The 20,310-nt window shown below is 46.0% G+C and overlaps 1 pseudogene; it reads left to right on the top strand.

Moving 5' to 3' along the window:
* Window positions 1–14,699: 14,699 nt before the first annotated feature.
* On the top strand, window positions 14,700–16,026 carry LOC147991804 (uncharacterized; annotated as a pseudogene).
* The last annotated feature ends 4,284 nt before the right edge of the window (window positions 16,027–20,310 follow it).

Below are 20,310 nucleotides of genomic sequence, written 5' to 3'. Positions count from 1 at the left end.
CCTTTTATTCATTTCTCTTTTATTTTAGTTGCACTATATTTTTGGTTTAGTAAAATATGAAAACAGCTCCAAAAATACTGTGTCAAATTAATCCACTGTTCTAAGAAGTTTTACCTCAGAATAAAAATAGTTTAGTATTTGGTAAAATATATTAGGAGTATAACTAATTGTTTTGATGTTGTTTTAATCACTTAAGGGTATTTAAATATTTTATAAAGATGTTGTTACTCCACCAATAATATCCATGATTTATTTGTCACATTAAGAACATTTTAGTTTTGACTTTTGAAAACTTTAATTGTTTGACTTGATTTTAAATTTGAATTCGAACCGTTTTTGAACCATCACGAGATTAATAACAGTAACCAAGGTGATGTGGCATCATTAGCGTGGAATTACTGTAGCATGATTACCCGGGCGTCACACCCACACCCATTGTAGCTCAATCCACGCCGTAGTGTGCATCTCCAGTTATTGGTGCTAAGGAAAATGCTGCCTCCTCGCCACCGGGCGGCACCAACAGGATGTTGTCGTGTTGTGATTGTGTAAAAATATATGGTAAATAAAATATATTTATGAACACTCACTAGTAGAAAAAGGGTCACTTGTCCCGGTTTAAGAGGGACTTTAGTCCCTGTTCTTACACCAACCGGGACTAAAAGAAATTTTATGATTTTTTTAATTTATTTGACTTTTTTTGTATTTTCAAATTTCTGAATTATTTTACAATTTAATCTCTAATCACCCCTCATCACTGCTCAATTTAACCTTTAATCTCTAATCACCCCTCATCATTCCAAATCATCTAACTTCTCGGCCAGTCACCCATCCTCTCACTAGTCCAGCCTGAGCACGCTTAACTTCCGGGTTCCATTCCCCTCGTTTCGAAGTCTACACTTGTTGTTTTTCTGACTATAGTAAGATGTCAATCCTATTAACCCTCAAAAGTTTAGTTTGAGCATGAAGTCACACGTTTCACTGTTTGAGTTTGAAACTATTATTCTAAAAAAAAAAATTATTTAGTAACACTAATATTTCTTGAATAAGTAGTTTGACCACAGTTCGACTAGATTTGACCAAAATTCAAAAAATTGAAATAATTATTTAGTAACACTAATATTCTTGAATAATTATGTAGTAACACTAATATTTCTTGAATAAGTAGTTTGACCACAGTTCGACTAGATTTGACCAAAATTCAAAAAATTGAAATAATTATTTAGTAACACTAATATTCTTGAATAATTATGTAGTAACACTAATATTTCTTGAATAAGTAGTTTGACTATAGTTTGACCAGATTTAACCAAAATTCAAATAAAACTGACATTTGATCATATCTTATTTTCCTTTCAGAATTTGAGGATTCTAAAATTTTGCAAACAAGCTTATGGTTGTCAAAATAGGATGCGGATTTTCGTGCTGAACATTTTGATGTATTATACGGTTTTTTCGACATCGTATGCAAAAGTTATAGCCGTTTTACTTTTTCAGGACACTTTTTTGCAAAACATGTCCAAATTTAAGTTTTTTTTAATTTTCCTAACTAATAGATGTAGTAATATAACTACATCTCAAAAGATTTTATTTTTTGAAGTTTTTATCATTTTATTTTGTTTTTTTCAAAACTGAAAGGGCTATACACGGGGGGGGGGGGGGGGGGGTAGAGTTTGAGAAATGGGCCCTTTAGTTTCAAACCGGGACAAAAGGGCATCGCACCCTTTAGTCCCGGTTCGTATCTCGAATCAGGACTAAATGTCTTTAGTCCTGATTTGAGACACGAACCGGGACTAAAGGGTGCGATGCCCTTTTGTCCCGGTTCGTGTCTCAAACCGGGACTAAAGGGCCCATTTGAACTGGGACTAATGCCTTTAGCCGCTCGAACCGGGACTAATGCTCACATTAGTCCCGGCATTAGTCCCGGTTCGTAATGCAACCGGGACTAATGTGTATATTGCGCTGTGACCAAAACCCTGTTTTCTACTAGTGACTTATTGAACATACAACGGTGATAAATATATGTAATTTCATTTACATCACCTGTTTTGAACTGTATTTTATATGCAATTTCTATATCATGGTGGACCACGAAATTTGAATAAAAAAGAATAGCACTGACCAATGTATATTTTGCAAGTTCAAATATATATCCATACTTAACTAAAGTACGTACAGTGCATACTGTGGAATCACACGGCAAATATTCATGCTTAACTAAATGCATCTGCTCCATTCTGGCAGCAGTGAATCTGGGGACAGTTCTGTGTGGCCTTGGATCAATCCTCAACTGATTGGTGTTATCTGCCATTCTCTTTACACGACCTAATAAAATATTTGTAGCTGCTTTTGCTGAGATGAATTGTTTGTTTCACGGATCCAAGCGTTGTTTTGATGCTAAACCAAATCCTGGACCGAAGCCACATATGGTCTTTGCTTAATTGTCTTATAAGCACTAGTGCAGCTGAGTTCTGGAAATCCCACCCTCCTTGCCAGTAGCAAGATGTGACTAAATTTATAAATAGGGATTAGAAAGGAACATGTTACTTTGGTTACTTTTATCTTTATTTTACGTAATTTAGCATATTGCAACTGTGGTTTTATGCTGTAGTTGACAAGATCCTTAAAGTTAGCTGGCAATCTTCTTCTATCCTTTTCATTGTACTATGTTTTTGAAGCTCCGATGTTTACTTCAAAAAAATAGAAATTAGCAAAAAATTGCAAATTTTGTTTCCCGCTGCTCGGTCAGGCAAAGCCAACTGTTCACCACTATGTGACTAAATTTATAAATAGGGATTAGAAAGGAACATGTTACTTTGGTTACTTTTATCTTTATTTTACGTAATTTAGCATATTGCAACTGTGGTTTTATGCTGCAGTTGACAAGATCCTTAAAGTTAGTTGGCAATCTTATTCTATCCTTTTCATTGTACTATGTTTTTGAAGCTCCGATGTTTACTTCAAAAAAATAGAAATTAGCAAAAAATTGCAAATTTTGTTTCCCGCTGCTCGGTCAGGCAAAGCCAGCTGTTCACCACTATGTGCGGTTCTCTTCCATTTCATGGCGTGTAACCGAATATAGCACAAGACTGTAGTTGTGTCATTGTGAAATTTACGGATGTTGATATTTCTTTTCAATATAATAGTATTGTTTACCAATTTGGTCCCTGGATCATGAACTAATTTCTCTTTCTATTCCTTCTAGATAATTTGCTTCAGTTCTAGCTACATGGTGAAACATGCATATTGTTTCCTGATATATTGGGCTTCAGTCCACCTCTCATGAGATCTCTGAATTTTTGATCCATATTGTATTTGCAGAATTATTTCTTCAAGATAACTATGCTTGGATTCACAAATGCATGCAATTGCCTTCAAATGGAGGTTAATTCTTTACTAATTATGTGTTATTCCACTTTCAAGTTTTTGGTTCTAGAAGTGTAATACTTGCTAGGTTAGCTGCAGAAGCGGGATGTATATGGCCTGAATTTATATTTCAGAGTGTATAAACTGATTCAGAGTATTCTGACATCTGAAACATTTTGTTGTATGGCTATGTCTTGAAAGAACCGAAGTAATTCTTCTATGGGAGAGAATATAAACGTGATTCTGAAACAACATGCAGCGTCATTCAGTTTCTTTTAAATATATCATTATAAAATGGTTGGCTGGATTGCGTTTTCTATGGATTCTGCAAGGGTCATTTCTGTGGAATTACAAATTAGTTTTACATTTTTCTTGCCGAGCTCATTGTCTTTGGTTGCCATCTTCGGGCTGGTTTGTGATCAAGTGGACACCAAAAATCCTTTTTTAATACGGACATCGAGAGTGCATTTAAAAAATAGTGTTTCACTTTGTTCTTGCTTTCAAAAAATATTCAAATTTTTCAACATGTTCATGCTTTTAAAAAAATCTCAAAATTTCCAAAAGATAGTCCATTTCTAAAAATACATTAAAATTGTTCAAAAAATTTAAAATCTTAATACTCCCCCGATCCATATTAGTTGTGTTCCAAAAAATCATTTGTTAAAAATGTTCGTCTACAAAATATGTTTCAGTTCTAACAAAAACACACAAATTCAAATTTGTTCATTTTTATAAGAAAACAAAGAAATATTCATGGTTTTCCAAAAAGCAAAAAATAAAACCGAATGAAAGACGTTTAGGTGGCTTCTTCACGTAAACAAATTCATGCTCCGAAAAACAATAATAGTGTAACCTTATTATCGATGTTTATCAGAAATTAATATAGGAGATGGTGTAATTGTGCACCGAACAGGCTTAAAGGGTTTTTCGCCTGTCGCACTTTTTGAGCAATTTCGCCCGTTGCAACGCACGGGCATTTGTACTAGTGAAAGTAACGGAGGAATCGCCAGTGATGTTGTCGCGACAGATTTACCCAAGGAATCAACCGCACAACGGGCGCCTCTATATCTCGCATCCAGTGTGATGATAGGAACCCTCGCCGAAGGGTAGCGCGAGTTGGGCCGGCTTACACGTGCGGGAACAACAACCTCATTTTTTATTTTGTTTTTCTATACTTTTTTCTTGTTTTTTTTTGCTTTTTTTTACTTTTGTTTACACCTCACAATATTCTAAATAAATATATTAGAAAAATCACTATATATAAAACATTAAAAAATGTGAAATGTGTGTGGAGGAAATGTTTATCACGTATACGAAAAATGCATACAAAAGACTTAAAACTGTATGAATAAATTTGATTGTGTGTCTAAAAATGTAATCAAGCATCTGAAAAAAATGTTGAACCAGTGTATGCAAAATGTTAATCAAGCTTTGAAAAAATGTTAAATGTGTATGGAAAAACTGTTGACCATGTATTAAAAATGATGAATTTTTCAAATCCTGTATATAAAAATGTTAATTAAGCATTTGAAATGGGCTGCCCCAATTACTGGGGTCGCTTCAGCGAGACATTCTACCAGTTTTCTTTAACCGTGTGCGAAATGGGCAGCCCAATTACTGTAGTTGCTTCAGCGAGATATACATTATTCTACCGGTTTTCATTAACTCTGTGTGTAATGGGCCGGCCCAATTACTGTAGTTCCTTCAGCGAGACATTCTACCGGTTTTCTTTAACTGTGTCTGAAACGGGCCATCCAATTATTGTAGACGCTTCAGTTAGAGGATCAACGTTGCACCACTTTTTTTTTAGATAAAAGGTGAGAGCCCGACTTTATAAATAAAGCCACCAGACATAGTCACAACCATCACAAGGCACCACATAAGTTTAACATAAAACGGCTAAGAAGTATGGGTACAAGGCATCCAGCCTATCATGACGCGCAGGCCAGCCAAACGAGCAGCCAAACCACTAAGAAACCGTCCTCCTAGGGTGCCGTAGCAGAGAAGGAGCCGTAGCTTTCATTTTGGATAGCATATCGTCGAATGCCTCTAGGTCCCCATCCTTAGTCAATGATCTCCACTGCTGCAAAAAGACATTGGTTTTAAATAAGCAACTCACAGGGTTAGCCGGGAAAATGTGTTCAATAATGAACTTGTTTCTAGTAGTCCAAAGCGACCAACAAATCGCAGCCTAGCCCACCAGGAAAACCCGCTTAGACCGGCCTGCTATAGAATTAATACAATGCCGAAGATCCCCAAAAGAGGATGGGTTCCAATTAACACGAAGCCAAAGTCTAATGCAACTCCAAATGAATTTAGTCAAAGAGCACTAGAAAAAGATATGCTCGGTATTCTCCAGGGCACCGCACAGTTGACACCTGTCAGAGCCCAGCCCGTTCCTCTTCTTAATCTGGTCAGCCGCAGGAAGTTTGCGACGAAGAGCTTGCCAAAGGAAGATTTTGATCTTAGGAGGGATGCGGGCAGACCAAATGTATTTAAACTTGTCAGTGCGCCCACCAGCGATAAGTTTTGAATACGCCAACTTAACAGAAAAACGCCCCTAAGAGGAATGGGGCCAAAAAACAGAGTCCTCTTCCTCCGAGAGCAGGGGGAAGCAGGCAGTAAGGCGTTGCCAATCTTCCAACTCCACAGGGGAAAGAGAACGCCGAAAATCTAAAACCCAACCCTGAGCCGAGAGCTCAGAGATAGAGATCTCGGGGTTAGCACAAAACGAAAACAAAGTCGGGTGAGCCACCGCAAGCGTGGTGTCCCCAACCCACCAGTCTAACCAAAAACGAGTAGATTTACCGTTACGAACAACGAATTTCACAAGGGACCGGAAAATCGGTCTAATACTAACAAGCTGACGCCAAAATTGAGAGCCACTAGAAGAGGGAGCGAACATAGGGCTCGAGGAGGGGAAGTATTTAGCTTTGAGAAGGTTAAGCCAAGCAGGGCGATCATCAAGGAACATAATCTTCCACCACCATTTTAACAAAAGGCATTTATTCATGATTCTGGTATTAATGATGCCAAGGCCCCCCATGTTCTTAGGTCTGCAAATGAGGTCCCATTTAACCATCCTATATTTGCGTTTGTTATCGGAGGAATTCCAGTAAAAGGCACCGCTGTGCTTATCGAAGCCCGAGTGAGTCCCTTCGGACAGAAGATAAAAGCCCATTAGAAACATTGGGAGAGAGGGGAGGCAGGAGTTGGTAAGGGCAACCTTGCCCGCCTGAGAGTTATAACAGCCTCGCCACGGCAAAACTCTATTGCCAACTTTAGTCACAGCCGGGGCAAAATCTTTGGCCAAAATCTTAAGAGGGGAAATGGGTAAGCCCAAATATTTGAGAGGGAAAGATCCAAGAGAGCAGTTCAAAAGGTGGGCCACCCTCTGCGCTTCCGAGACAGGTACCCCAATCATAATGACCTCGCTCTTAGAGAAGTTGATTTTAAGGCCCGACAGAGCTTCAAAGCAGAGAAGAAGAAACTTCAACCATAATGATGGTGTCATCTGCATACTATAGGTGAGAGATGCCATTAGGAATAAGGTGGGAGCTAACAGGCGAGATGTGACCAGCAGCCGCAGCACGTGACAAAATGTGAGATAAAGCATCGGCCACAAAATTAAAAAGCAAGGGAGACGCCGGATCTCCTTGTCTCAGGCCCCTACCGTTCGCAAAGAAATTACTGGTCTGGCCATTGACAGCCACTGCCGTGTGGCCACCAGTGACAAGTTGCATCAGGCGGTGAACCACCGAACCATCGAAGCCCTTGGCCAACAAAACTTGGCGTAGAAAACTCTAGCTCACCGAGTCATACGCCTTTTCAAAATCAAGCTTAAGGACCACAGCCTTGGTGTTCTTACAACGAAGGTCATGAATTATCTCATGTAAGCAAAGCACCCTGTCCAAAATGAATCTCCCCTTAATGAACGCAGATTGGAAAGGGCTAATGACCCGATGGGCGATCGGAGAAACCCTAGTAGCCATTCCCTTGGCAGGGATCTTAGCAAAATTGTTAATCAAAGCAATGGGCCTAAATTGGGAGATCAAGTCAGCGCCTTTGACTTTAGGAATGAGGGTGAGAACTGCGTAGTTAAGTCTCGAGATGTCAACAGTCCCCAACCAAAAGCCTTGAGTTATAGACATAATTAGGCCTTTTAGCTGAGGCCAGAATTGCCGGAAGAAAGGAATGGAAAAGCCGTCACGCCCTGAAGCCGCATCCGAGTTGGCAGAACGGATCGTCTCGAAAATTTCCTCTTCCGTGGGTGGGATCAGCAAACTATCATTATCAGCGTTCGAAAGCTGATCCAGAGGAGACCAAAAGGACGAGGCCAGCTTAAAGCCTAACTCCGGTTTAGCCGCTAGAAGGTTAGAGAAAAAATAGACCACATGACGCATAATCACCGAAGGGTCAGAAACCCTGACACCGTCTATCATAAGGCTATCAATAATGCATCTCCGACGTCTACCGTTAGCAATAGCAAAGAAGTAGGACGAGGGTGAGTCACCCTTTAAGGTCCAGTTGATAGTACCACGCTATTTCCAGTACACTTCCTCTTGCCTATGAATGCCCAGCAGTGCCTCTTCTAAACCATACCGAATTTGCCATTCATTCGAGGACAGCCCAGAGCTATCGGCGCGTTTGTCCAGAACGCCAATTTGAGCCACCAACCTAGATTTGTCACGCCTTGACTCAGAGTAGTGGTTTTTAGACCAGCCTCTAAGGAATCTATGAAGGAAATAAGAGCATTGATGCCAGTCATCCATCGGGCCAAAAGAACGGCGAGTAGAAGAAAGGAAAGTCAGAATCTTTTGTGCCACCAACTCATTGAAACCCTCCACTTGTAGCCATGAAGCATCAAACTGAAACCTCGGGAGACCCACTGGGCGCGTACCATCATCTAGAATCAAGGGGGTGTGATCAGAGCCAACACAGGCAAGGGCTCTAAGACTGACATGAGGGAATTAAGAATCCCACATAGAACAAACAAAAACCCTATCAAGAACAGAATGGATGGGGGGAGTTTGATGGTTAGACCAAGTGAAACAGGCTCCAACCCTAGGAATCTCACGAATAGCTGTGTCCCTAATGAAAGCATTGAAAGCATCAGCCAGAGGCCAAGAGAAGTTAGACGAGCTCTTGTCAGTAGGGAAACGGAGCATGTTAAAATCGCCCCCGATCAAGAGGGGTAGCTGGCATGATTCAATTTTAATACTAAGCTCATCCAAAAAGGCATAGGACATCGCGTGGTCAGCCGGACCATATACCACCATGATTTCCAGCAAGGAATTGAGAGATCGAAGAGAAACCACCGTGCTAGCCCAAAAAATGCCATGGTCAAAAGCCACAAAATCGAAAGTATCTTTTTTGGAACCAAGCAGAATACCACCCGAATGACCAGCCGAGGCCACAAAATTCCAATGAAATCTGTCTATCCCAGCAATGGCCGATAATTCGCTCGAGGAAAAGGAAGATTTGATAGTCTCAACAAGGCCAATAAATTCTACGTTTTCAGACTGAACCAAGTCTTTAAGTTGGTCCCTGCGCCCCCTAGCGCCAAAACCTCTAATCTTCCAGAATAAGGCCTTCATCTAAAAGACAAGTTTTTAATACGGAGACTCGACCTGCTCGGCGCCATGCAGGATTTTGCACGCTTCCCTGCCCCACGTTTAGAAACCACCGGGGGAGCTTGACACCTGTCATCTCCCCCCTCGTCCCCACCGGCCACAACTAGTGGGGCGCCCGAACCCACCCCAGCCTCCTTGGCTTTCGCAATATCAGCCTGGGCCATTTCATTTGCCCTAATAATACCAAGAATAGACGAGGGGGATCCCAAGCTAGAGTCTAAGCAAATACCCACATCATCTAAAATTTTGAGCAAGTGATCATCAGCTTGTGAAGGAAGAACTAAACGCACAGGAGAGGAAACCGTGGGGAGGGAGGGGGAGGGGCTGGGAGCGAACCTGAAGGGGGCAGATCCCGAGCCGCAGCACGATGAGCAGCCCGATCGGCCACCCGCTCACCGTAGTTGGAGACGTGGCCGCTCTTGCGGGCCGTGGACGCAGGCGAGCGCACATGCACAGGGCGAGCACGACTGGGGGAAGCCGCAGTAGAGGACGGGCCCGAGGCCGAACCCAGATCAGCATCAAGCCTTCGGCAGAGCCCAGCCGCGGACTGCCTAGAGTCACCAGAAGCATGGCTCTTGGCGGAGTATTTCTTGACAGAGGATTTCTTCTTCTTCTTGGACACAGCGGGGCCATCCGGGGGAAGATCTTCAATGCCAGACAAGGAGGGAGAAGCAGGACGGGCAGGGAGATTGGAGCACACCGCCGAGAAAGGCGTGCCCTTAGCCCCACCCGAGGCCGCATCCCCTCCGCCCAAGCCAGGCGCCGAGTCCTGGGCCCCCTGCCAGCAGGCGCATTCTCCTTTAGCATATCCTGATCTTCGGGAGAAAGCCCATCCCACTCCGACTGGGTGAAACGAGGATCAGTCCCATGCATGGAGTCGTCGGGGCATCCATCCCCATCTTTGCTCTTGTCGCCATTGCCAGAGGCCGGGGGCGGGGGAGGAGGAGGAGGCGACACCGGACCCGAGGCCCCCTCCACCCGCACCCGGAGCCGAAAGCCACCAGCCGCAGGGAAGACATCAATGGCGCCACGGATGCACAGTGGGTCAACACACTAGACCCGAAGTCGGGCCGGCCCCAGGATGGCCCGAGAGTCTTGGTCCACTTCAATAGGTTTCTCGATGAGAACCCCGAAAGCCATGAGGAACGCCATGGTGCGCATGTTAGGAGGGACATCATCAACCAGTACCCACACATCAGACAAAGAAGAAATCGCCTTGGACCCGTTGGAAGCAGCTTTGACCGAGACCACAAGTTGATTCAGAGGCAGCGTGAAGCTAGTGCAAGAGGAGATCATGCGGAGGCTCTCTTTGGAAGGAGAAGTCGCAGCAAAATCAAACTCAGAAAGTTGGCGAATTTGCCAATCCCAACCACCCTCGTCCCATAACTGAAGTTCGTCAAGAAGGGTCTGGGAAGAAATGTGTTTAGCCTGGACGGAAATAATGCCAACATTGGAAAGCGATGGAATAGGGGCTGCCTCCGGGATCCCCCTATCTAAAGCAAAGAAAGAACACTCGGGGAGGCCGGTGCCATAATGAACAAAAGCGGGAGGCTTGACACGATTCTGACAGTCCACCGTGAGGTGACCATCTTCTCTGCAAATGAGGCAAAAGGGAGGGTTTTCACACCGAGATTGGAAATGACCGGGGCGGTGACACGCGAAACAGGTGAGGATGGGGTTGGAGACTTGGGATTGGGGAGGGATGCGACCAGAGCCACGAGGAGGAGGAAGGATACCGTCACCAGGCGAAACAAGACCAGATCTAGAGCCCCGCCCGGCAGCAGGACCAACAGGGCGGCGGACCGGGGCCCCCGACGCGCCACGGGGGAAGAAACGGGACGGACCACCCCCAGCCGCCACCGGAGCCCGCAACGGAGCGCCGCCCCGGGGAGTAGCACCCAGCGGGGGAGACGCCTGGGTTGGCCCCGACGAGCCCGCCCGACTGGCCGCCGCCGCCAACTCCCAGGGATCGACCGCAGCCGAAGGGGCACCATATGCGGGGGGGAGAGGCACCGACGGGCCCGACCCAGAGGCGCGGGGAGACACGCCAGCCGACGCCGCCGTCGACCCCGCCTCCGGGGCAAGAGAGGCCTGAAGCTTCGCACGAAGAGCCGCCTCGTACTCCAGGTCCGCGGCCGCATCGCCGGAGCCATCACGCCTCCGCTTCTGCCCGGAGACCGCCTCACTAGAGGATGCACGGGAGCGATCCATCGCAGTCACCGCCACAAAGGAGAGGAAGAGGGGAGGGGTAGGATTAGATCTGGCGAAGCGCCGAATGGGTAGACGGTGTCGAGACAGATCTGAGGAGGAGGCAGGAAACCCTAGAAATGGGGGAACCGCACCCCTCCGCACCCATAAGTACCCTGACCGAGCCAGGCCCGGCTCGATAGAAGGCCTCACTGGAGGGGTGGGCTGGGCCTGGGCCACCCGTGGCCCAGAAGCCGGATAAGGAAGGGGAGGAATCAGACAAGGACGCCAAGGCCAACACCGAGACAGGCCCATCAGGCCCAGCAGCACCCAGCACGGCTCGCACCATAGGCGGGGGAACCAGCGCCGCCCCTGATCCCGGATCTAGGGTTGGCACCAGCGCCAACGCCGCTGGAGCGACGGAGACCGCAGCGGAGGGCGAGCAAGCAAGGGGACCCGCCGAAGAGTAAGACGCCGATGGCGGCGCAGCCCCAACCACCCCAACGGACACCAACGGACCCGCAACAGGGGACCAGCACGACGCACGCCGGTGGCCACGCGAAACGCGGCGCCACCCATCCAAATCCACGGCAGGCCCGACGGGCCGCCCCCGCCCCCCGGGCGTGAACTTACGCCGGCGACCCGCCGCCGCAGCCACAGGGGAACAGCACACTGGGACAGGGCGGAGAGGAGGAGAAGGAGCCTAAGAATCCGACCCGGAACCATCGGAATCAAGCGCCCAGAACTTGTTGGCCCGGAGAGGGGCGATGCGGCCAGAGCAAGAAGGGGAGATCAGATAGCAGAGGGGAGCGGCACGCGACGCCGGAGCAGAGCCTGGAGGAGTCCGCGGAGGGGAGGGAGGGGGAGGGTTCGCAACGGGCAGGGACACCGCCGGGGCGGAGCCAGAAGCAGGTGTCGCCAGGAGGGGGAGGGGGGAGGGGGGAGAGGAGAGCCATCCCGGCCGTCCTCTTCCAGATTCAACGTTGCACCACTACTATTCGTTTTGAGAAAAAAGAGGCCAACCACCACTATCGATGGGTATGTGACGTGACGTCCAACTGCTGCCCAGCTTTGCTAGTTCCCTGCGGGCTGAGCTAGCTTTGAAATGAGCTAGCTAGATCTAGGGTGAAGTTGCTGTGTCGATTCTTGCCAAATGTAGGCGTGGACTGGACGCACTGATTTCTCTGCAGTGGAGTACCAAAAAAAGCGCCTCGCCTGCGGGACAAGATTATTGTTATGACCTAAAGGCTAACAAAATCCTAATTTGACCTTGTTTCAAAAAAAAATCGATTTTGACCTCTTTGGGAGACGCCAACATCTCTGGCGTCTGGGTTGCGAACCAGACGCCAGGAACCCTGGCGTCTGGCCCCTGGCCCGCGCTGCCCGTCTACCCGTTGACCTGCTGACGTGGCAAAGAGGCCAGACGCCAAGGACCCTGGCGTCTGGCCCTGGTAAGTGGATAACCGCGCGGGCCAGCCCACCCATCCCCATCTCAACTTCTCCTGGCTGCGCCTCACGAACGGTGGGGCTCTGTTCGTCGCCCCTCCTCTCCCTCACCCCCCCTGATCTACTCCATCCTCCGCTCAAACTCGTAGATCTGAACCCCCCCCCCCAAGCTTCTTTGAGGTATTCTCCCCCATTCCCTCCAATTTGTTTTGGTTTTCCCCTCTTTTGTTGGATGCATTATTTCACATTAGGTGATGTTAGATTAGTAGATGGTTTCTTTGTTTTAGGAAATAGTTTGTAGTTGATAGATGATAGATGATTTGGTAGGTAGTGTAGTTGGTAGATGTTTGTAGTTGTCCACCAATAGACATAGTTTGTGAATTTTTTTTTGAATTATAGATGATGTATGCATGTGCTAGTAAATTAGCTATATGTTGAATATATAGATGGCATAATATTTTTTTGAATCTGAGAAGGCTACTTTGGCAAGCAAATATATTTAGAAAAAATATTATATGTGTGAAGTGGTATGACAATATAGTTGAATATATAGATGGCATAATTTTATTTGCAAAAGAGATGATGAAATTTGATGATTGTTTGTGGCATGATTTGTTCAATAGAATGGCGGATGATGATTATGAAATTTATTTGATGGTGAAATTTGGTACTCTAGATGATATGTGTGCATATGTAGAAGAAAAAAATGATGTGGTTATGTGTGAGAAGAATGGTGTGTTCATATGGCATAACTTGAAGAAGGAAATAGTATTGTTTGATATTGTTCATGTATTCATAGATGTTTGTGATATTTTTTTAAGATGGCGGATGATGATGGACCTTGGTATGGCGGATTAATCGATGAGTGGGATAAGGAGCATCGTGCACGTGCCATTGAGAAGGGAGAGGTAAGAAGCAAGACTTATCAATTTTCGTTGTTTCTCATTTGTGTTCTTGTATTGATTAAAACATCACTTTATTTGCAGCTTGTAGTTGCTATGCGCATGAGGGGTCATTCCGCTGATGACTTTACTTACGACCCACGGTACGAGCCTTACATTTGGAGATTGGGTCTTCTCCCATTCGTGTTGCAGTTTAAGCGACGCGCTCCGCCGGTGAACCACGCGGCGCTGACCGCACTTGTAGATCGTTGGAGGCCGGAGACTCACTCGTTCCACTTTCCATTTGGGGAGATGACGATGACTCTTGAGGACATGGCTATAATAAGCGGCCTTCCTATCAATGGACAAGCTGTTACCGGTCATGTCAGTGTCGTTAATTGGCGAGAACGGACTGGCATTTTAATTGGTGTTTAGCCCGACGCCCCTGAGGAAGGCAAGGCCGATACCGCGAGAGTGAGGCATTCTTGGCTAAAAGCGGTTAGAGGAAACACCAATCCGTGTCCTCAGGGTGCTAATGACGTGGTTGTGCAGCAGTACGTGCGGGCCAATCTTTGGTATGTACTAACCAAGGTAGTCTTCTCAGATGCAACCGGGAACTCGGCCCTCTGGATGTTCCTGGAGCCACTCAATAACTGGGATACCCAGTATAGCTGGGGTTCGGCCGCACTAGCATATTTGTATTGTCAGGTAAGAGATATTTGCAACCATTTAACTTGCATTTGTCATGCGCCTCCATATCTAACATGTTTGTTTGATTGCAGCTTGACTTGGCGTGTCGCAGGAAGGGAGATACATCCTCATTGGCTGGGTTTGTTTGGAGCCTATCCGTGTGGATGTGGGAGCGGATCCCGGTTGGACGGCCCGATATCAAGAACCCCAACATGGCAAACCCACGGGGTAATCCAGACGGGCTGCATGATGATGATCCATATCGACGCCCTACGCTTGCTTACTATTGGGAACAAGTTACAGTGTACACAGGAAACTTGCATGTGCGATACAAGTGCTATATGAACGAGCTGGACACCTTGACTGCTGAGTAGGTATAGAGAAGTTCGATGAGACCAAATTTAGTCAAGAATGAAACTTGTATCTAACAATGTATCTCTTTGTTTTGCAGGTACATTGGTTGCCTTATATGGAAGATCGTGACTATGATCTTAATGAGATGTGCACACGTGATAGCCATCTTTGGCGGGCGAGGTGCCCAATGATATGCTTCTTCACAATCGAGTGGCACTTTGTAGACCGTGTGGCAAGACAATTTGGAAGAAGACAAGGTATTCCAATTGAGGAGAGCAACGAGGAAATGCTATCTCTGCATCGGTGAGTAAGCATGCCTTGAGTATGTAGTAGAGCATTGAATAAGTCTATGTTTGCTAATGCTTTGTCCCGTGCATCATTTGTAGGTTCGATCAAAGGAACAATCAGGATATATCGGATTGGGCAAACAAACACCGTGCGTGGATAGAAATTTGGAATCAAAGAGACACGTTAGTGCAATCAGAGAATAGACCTCATAATCAGTCAGCATATCAGAAGTATCAAGTGTGGTATGCGGATCGTTACCGGTTAAAGCTAAAGCCCGGTTGGACTCACGAGGAGTGGTCGGAGTTGGTGTCTGAAGACCCGGAGACTGCAGAAGGTTATCATACCTTCAACACGGCTGTGAGAGACACCAGAGGGGCTCACATTGACTATGCACCGATGCATGACGAAATGGTAGTCTGTTTGACCTATTCTAACAAACTTGCATTATGTTGTCTTCTTTCAAATACATAAGTTTGGTGTGTTCATGAATTGCAGGGCAGAGAGTTGCTTCTGTGCGTCAACGATGCCAATGTTGCACTGAGTCATCCACCTGGTGGTGTATTATCTGAGAAAACTCTTAGGAGCACGATGGAGGTGCGACCAATATATTATAAAAGTTTCTTTTCGCAGATTATTTATTTGCATCTCATATCATAGCATATTTTGTGTTGTTGCAGAAGTTCAAGAAGCGGTTCCATAAGATGGCAGCAATGCTTTCTTGCCATGGTGCTCAGTCCAGTGACGTGTATGCACCTGGTACCCGCGCCGCCAGAGCTAATAGACGGCGTTATATCCAGAACGATGAGGACATGGAGGAGGAGGTCCATGAAGAGGAGCCAATACATCAAGAGGAGCCAACACATCATGAGGAGCATGAGTATGATGCAACACATTAAGAGGATCATGAGTATGATGTTGATGCTCCACAACCATCACAGGTTACACAACCGACACAAGGCAATGCTCGCTCTAGGAAAGGCAAAGTCATAGCTAAGACACCAGGTAAGAAAGGTAGAAAGAAGACATGGAACACACAATTCCATAGTCCGAAGTATCCTCATCAGCTTATCCCAACAGGAATGCAAAGATATAAGTCCAACGTTGAGGCGGAGGATGAGGCATACAACGAAGAGGAGGAGGAGCCTACACTTGCAGCTCTCGTGAAGAGAGAAAGGAGGAAGTGAGCTTCTTGTTTGGAAGTGCATGAACTAGGTGGCGTTTGTATGCATGAACTTGGTGTTGTGGTAAAAACTTTTAAGGTTGTCTTGAATTTGGTGTCTTATGTATGCACTTGGTGTCTTATGTATGCATGAATTTTTCATGATGAAAAATATGTGAACTTGTTGTCGTTTGTATGCAAGAATTTGTCGTGGTGAAAGTTCTGTGAAATGTGCTATCTTCTGTGTTCTATGAACCTGTCATATTATTATATATGTGTTATCTTCTTGTGTGAAATAAGTCCAAAATAATGCTATCTTCTTGTGTGAAATAAGTCCAAAATAATGTACAGGGCCCCAGACGCCAGGGTCCTTGGCGTCTGGTATGAAGTCAGGGGACCAGACGCCACGATCCCTGACGTCTGGTTTGAAGTCAGGGGACCAGACGCCACGAAATATTGGAAATAGGTTGCACACACTTTTAAACATTGGAAATCAAACAAAAATATGAACAAAGCATAGTTTGCACATAATTTCAAATAGGTTGCACATAAGTAGTTCATGATCACACAAGGTCTCGAATAACAAGTTCACACATGATGTCTCAAATGACATAAGTAGTTCATGACCACACACGGTCTTGAATGACAAGTTCATACATTAAACAAAGTCTCAACATTCCATCATCGACGTCGGTGCCTTTCCATTTGTCTACTGAGTAGTACGGGGCCACTTTCCCTTCTTGTCACGTGCCTCGTCCTCCTCTCATGCATCGCGAGCCCTTGCAAGTTTTCTTGCCCTCTCTTCTTGACGAGCCTCCTTCTCTTTGCGTGCCCTCTCTTGCTCGCGCTTCTTGTGCTCGTTCTTCTCCTTCTCACGATGCTCATGCTCCAATCCCCGTGCAAAGGACTCCTCGAACAGGCGCTGCCTCCGTAAGTAATCTCGATGTTGGTCCTCTTGGACATCTTTTGGTACCTCGTGACCTATCCAAGTGAAGTACTTGCAAAGTGGAGGAGGCGACTACATAAAAATCATGTTTTTGTTAGTAATATGAGTTCAAACTTGATGAGGTTTTTTGTATGTACACCCAACATACCGGTGGTATGTCATATGCGTTAGTTGGCCTTCGACGATCATGTGCATAGTTGGGACACACGAAAAACCTTCTATCTTCTGTCCATGACTTCTTGCGGTCCGTGGACACCTTCAGCTTGCAAACATCACCACACCAACATGGTGGTGTGGGCACATCCTTCTCCTTCTCCTTGTCCAACGTGCCCTCCATCTACATCTTCGGCATGTCCTCTTGGTCCCGCACGCCGGCCTCGTCCTGGAACCGGATGAAGCCATGCCTACAAAAAGAACAATTGTTAGCACAAGACACAAAGAGATACATGTGTAAATACAGTAAATCAATAAATGCTAGGAATTGTATGAACAAATAATATACCATTATTATTAGATCAACCATCTGGATTAAGCAAATAACCGAAGGCCGATCCATTATCAACCATTCCTCTCCGACCACCACCACCTCTAGCACTTGTGCTTCCTCTCCGACCACCACCACCTCTAGCATTTGTGCTTCCTCTCCGACCACCACCACCTCTAGCACTTGTGCTTCCTCTCCGACCACCACCACCTCTAGCACTTGTGCTTGCTCGACCACCACCTCTAGCACTTGTGCCTGCTCGACCACCACCTCTGGCACTTGTGCTTCCTCGACCACCACCACCTTCACCTCTTCCACCTCGTTCACCATCGGTGCCACCTTCATGACTTGTTTTTCTTTTTTTGGTTTTCCTATTCTTGCATGTCCACTCATTGTGTCCCCCTTCACCGCACACCCCACAGTTGATAGTGTCAGGAGCCTCCATGAAATGACCGCTACCAAATTGTTTCATGCCAGTGTATCCAGCCAGGTCATCCATATCACCCCTGAACCTCTTAGTTCTCCTTCTACCCTTGGTCTCCATCTTCAGAAGAGGGTCTGGCCTAATATGAGGGCCATGGTACTCAGGCCACTATGATTGGTCCAAGAAAGGGTGAAATCTTGACGCCCATGTCAACCTAGTAGCTTCCACATGGAACTCTTGCATCCGCACGGTTTTTTCATCACAAACATGTATGTTTCTCGCCTTCGCCGTCGTTATCAAATGCGAGCATGGCCAATGATACTTACTAGGCCTCTCGCACTGGCACCACCGAGTCTTCAGACGCACCTCAAATGCAGCACCACCATATTGTCTACCATCTCGTGTTGTGCCACCTGGCTCATCAATTTGATAGATCATTTCAGTTCTGTCGAATATGATAACTTGTTGCCGTGAAGACTTGCTTGCTTGTAACTGCAACCATTCATCAACCTTTTCCGGATAATCCTTTTTTTCACCTATCCATTTTGCAGTCTCTTCAGAATGCCTCTGAAAGTACTCATTCAGCTTGAAGAATGTGTACTCCACTATTGCAGTCACCGGGAATGCACGAGCACCCTTCAGCACATTGTTGAAACATTTTACCAGATTGCTCGTCATGTCGCCATATCGCCTACCACCATCGTCATGAGCGCGTGCCCACTTGTGCTTCTCGCTTAAATTCCTAGTTAAGAACTCTTTCCCCCTTCGTTCACCGCTGCAAAGAGTTTGTTGTACCGAGCATCGAAACCTTGGGTGGTGAAGGCCACACATACATGGGTAAGGTCTTTGCTGAGCTCCTTGCTCTTACATGCCCGGTAAAAGTTGGCCACGAAATGCCTCATGCACCATCTGTGGTGAAGCTTTGGAAATCCTGGAATAACAATGTCCATTGCCTTGAGTATGCCATGGTGTCGGTCCGATATGATGCATACCTCCCTAGCCCCAATCACGTTGTGCCTAACATGACCCATGAACCACTCCCAGTTGTCTTGGTGCTCGGAAGGCACCAAAGCAAATGCACACGGCAACACATTGTCGTTTGATGAGTGCGCCATTGCTACCATTAGTGTGCCCTTGTATCTACCGGTCAAGAACGTGCCATCTATAGACAAGACCGGACGACAATGCTGAAACGCCTCCACGCATTGTCCATAACTCCAGAAGGCATGGTGGAACACTCCCTCATGATCCTCGACCACATGAAACATGCCCGGGTTCTTATGTGCAATCGCGGCCAACAACCTTGGGAGCTGGTTGTATGCTTCTTCATAACCACCATACAACATCCTAATAGCATTTGGCTTTGCCTTCCATGCCTTCCCATACTTGACTTCATAACCAAATTGTTTTTTCACCGTCCGCATTAGAAACCTCACTTTCACAGTGGGATCAAAGCCTATGTCTTTCATCCATTTGTATCCGAGATACTCAGATGTGAGTTGATGGTGTGTCGTTCGAAGTCGTTTAGATGACGGTTTGCACCTATGAGTGGCAACACAACTTGTTAACACCCATTCTTCGGTTTCTTTAAGCTTTCTTGCACGAACCTTCCATGGGCATCCTTCATGCTCACACTTCACGGTGTAACGCAACTTCATGTCGGAGTGCTCAACATAAATTGGCCTATGGTTCCGAATGGCATAGTCAGCCAACCAAAACTTCAGCATAGGCAAGCTTAGAAACTTCACTCCTTTCTCCAAATAAGCATTCTCGTCCTCATTCTCCACCCTTGGTTCTCCTGGATCCGGGCATGGTGTTGGCTCAATCACCGTCATTCTCATTCCACCGTCAACAACAACTTTATGGGCAAGGATGAGATCTTTAAACAAGTGAGTTCTTTTTTCTAAGCCCGTCAGCTGAAAGTGGATTTGGTTTTCCTCCTTTGTGAATCCATCCTCGTCCAACTGTTCAACTGGACCCTCGTCATCCGAGTCATACGCATATTGACGCCTAAAAGGCAAGTCACGATCCATGTCCTTTTGCGCTATGTACGCATTCAAGTCACCAACATCATTACCATGAAACCCTTCCTCTTGCTCTTCGTCGTCATCATAAGCATCTTCATCCTCTTGAATTACTTCGTCACTAGCACTCACCTCAACTTCATTTGCTTGGCTAGTTGGCGGTTGGCTAGAAGCATTGGGGGCATACAACTCAACCTCATTTGCTTTCATAGATGGCACACGGGGACGTGGTTGGCGATAAGCATTGGGGGCATCAACCACAACCCTATGCTCAACAAGTGGCACCATTGTCCTCTCGCTCATGTCATCCATTAGGGAAGAGACATGCCGGTTCAAATCAAAGGTAAACCAAGGAGATTCAACCTTGGTGGCAAACAATTCAAGTGACTTGTCTTCCGATTGGGAAACTTTTTCCTTGTATACATCCCAAT

This window comes from Triticum urartu, chromosome 1A, assembly GCF_056163025.1.
Source record: "Triticum urartu cultivar PI428250 chromosome 1A, HENAU_Tu73, whole genome shotgun sequence".
In the NCBI taxonomy this organism is placed as follows: domain Eukaryota; kingdom Viridiplantae; phylum Streptophyta; class Magnoliopsida; order Poales; family Poaceae; genus Triticum; species Triticum urartu.
This window is presented reverse-complemented; position numbering and strand designations above follow the sequence as displayed.